This window comes from Penaeus monodon, chromosome 3, assembly GCF_015228065.2.
Source record: "Penaeus monodon isolate SGIC_2016 chromosome 3, NSTDA_Pmon_1, whole genome shotgun sequence".
NCBI lineage: Eukaryota > Metazoa > Arthropoda > Malacostraca > Decapoda > Penaeidae > Penaeus > Penaeus monodon.
In genome coordinates this window covers 39,428,242-39,430,741 of record NC_051388.1, presented here as the reverse complement: position 1 = coordinate 39,430,741, position 2,500 = coordinate 39,428,242, and the positions used below count along the sequence as shown (strand labels likewise).

The window sequence follows — 2,500 nt, the reverse complement described above, 5'->3', positions numbered from 1 at the left end:
TGCCGAACTTCTCCTGCGCCTGAAAGAGGCGTCGCTTAGTGCCGGCACACCTTCATTTGCATTTATGCTTAATATGGCAGAGGTACAGAAAAGAGGGTCAGCAGAAGCTAGAACTCACGTAAAAGTCGACGTAGTCTTCAAGGAGTGTCAGAAGGAGCTGAGTTCGATGAAGGATGTTCTCCCGATAACGCAGCTGACATCCCTGGGGCGGATGGGGGTCGGAGGGAGACCAGAAGGCCGAGAGGGACGTCAGAGGCGACAGGAGGGACAGCGAGGCCCAGGAGGAGGAGTTCGAGGAGGCAGCGCAGGCGGCGAGGAATGGAAGGAGGACGATCAAGGCCCGGGAGGAACCTCCAAGAAGACCTGGAGGCAAAGACCACTCTCGCTATTCGCTGGGTAGACTACTTGGAAAATTATGAAACCGTGTATAAAATTTAACCTCACATGACTACAAAAAGTCCCAAGGATGTTGGAAAATAATGGACAAAACACTCACTCATCACTGCAGCAGAAACGTCGCTCTGAAAGTAAGCAAGAAATGTGAGGAGCTGCTCTCGAGGAAGAGCTTGTTCTGATCGGGAGATGTCTGCGGTCTCTTCTTATAGGGCACCATCAGCTCTTCCGGCCTATGACGTCAGCAAGATCAGGATGAGTTCCGCCGAGAACGCCCCAAGGGAACGTATCTGGCCGCTCGAGTGGTCCGTCGCGGTGATCTAATCTTACAGAAGACATGTTCATGATCACAAATACAGCTGTCTGGATGTACACACTTCCCTCTCTCTCTCTCTTTCTCCCTCGCTCTCCCCTCATTCCTCCGTCTATTCCCACTTCCCCTCTTCCTTTCCCACTCTCTTTTCCTCTTCCAATCTCACTCTAACCGCTTTTGATTAGGAAAAAAAAATGCCGTTTGAGATTTAAAAGAGAGAGCCGCTTCCATGCTTTTTCTCTCTCTTTCCCTTTCTCTTCCTTTCTGTGTGCACCTCGTTTCCTCTTGTCCTTGCTCTTTTTTTCTTTATCTTTATATATATATATATATATATATATATATATATATATATATATATATATATATATATGTGTGTGTATGTGTGTGTGTGTATGTGTATGTGTGTGTGTGTGTGTGTGTGTGTGTGTGTGTGTGTGTGTGTATGTGTGTGTGTGTGTGTGTGTGTGTGTACTGAGAGAGAGAGAGAGAGAGAGAGAGAGAGAGAGAGAGAGAGAGAGAGAGAGAGAGAGAGAGAGAGAGAGAGAGAGAGAGAGAGAGAGAGAGAGAAGCAGGCAGACAGACAGCGACAGAGATAGAGACAGAGGCAGACACAGACAGATGGACAGACCGACAGGAACAAAAGAAATGATAAAATGAACGCAGAGAGAAGTACAGTCAGGCTACGAAGACAAATCGGAGAAAATATCTCGCTTATTCAACAGCCAAGCCTAACCTAACCTGTCTACCGAAGTGAAGGGTCAATGAAGGTCAAAGAAGGTCAAGGTAGGTCAAGGGTAAATAGCTATTCCTTTTCCTTGGAAAGGGTAGGGGGGGGGGGTAGGTGCCTGCTCCTGGGAATGTGGAATTTACCTTCTACCTTCGTCGCCCTTATTCTTATCGAAGGAAAGGAGAAAGAGAAAAAGGAGAAATGAGGAGGGAGGAAGGGAGAGAGGTGAAGGATGAGAGAGAGGAGAGAGAAGAGAGAGAGAGAGAGAGAGAGAGAGAGTGAGAATGAGAGCAAGAGAAATATTAAGAATAAGAGTAAGGGTGAAAGTGAAGAAAAGAGAAAAAAGAGATAAATAGATAAATGGATAGATAGATAGATAGATAGATAGATAGATAGATAGATAGAGAGAGAGAGAGAGAGATAGAGAGAGAGAGAGAGGTGGTGTGAGAGTGAGAGTGAGAGCAAGAGAAAAATTAAGAATAAGAGTAAGGGTAAAAGTGAGGAGGAGAGAGAAAAAGATAGGTAGATAAATAGACAGATAGATAAATAGACAGAGAGGGAGAGAGAGCATGGTGGACAACAAACAAATACATAGAAAACGAGATGAACAAGGGAGAGAATGATAAGAAAAAAATACGAAAAGAGGAAAAGGTGATCTTTAAGAAACGACTGATTCATTATCGTTTACATATTCACCCATGTTTACTCCATGTCGTCTCTCGTATTATTATTTTTTTTCCCATGGTTTCGTTAATTTCTCCATTTATCTCCGTTATCCTTTTTTTCCTTTTGGCGTGTTTAACCCGTCCTTCCCATACCCGCTATCTCTTATCTTGGCACTTACCTCCTAGTCTCTCCCATAATGGCTTCTTATCGGCAGCGGATAACGTCCATGCTGGTCCGTATATGGGCAGATAACATTAGGTATAAAAATAGCCTTTTGTCAGAGCATCACATTCCTTAGGTGACGTGGCCTGAGATAAATTCTTTCACCAATACTTTTCAGGATGTAGTAATCGCGACAAAGAGGGAGAGAAACCTTATTATAAAAACAACAACAGGAAAAC

The 2,500-nt window shown here is 44.3% G+C and overlaps 1 pseudogene; it reads right to left on the bottom strand.

The window, feature by feature from the left end:
- LOC119586195 overlaps nucleotides 1–613 on the bottom strand; it is a 1,109-nt pseudogene extending 496 nt beyond the window's left edge.
- Nucleotides 614–2,500: the final 1,887 nt, after the last annotated feature.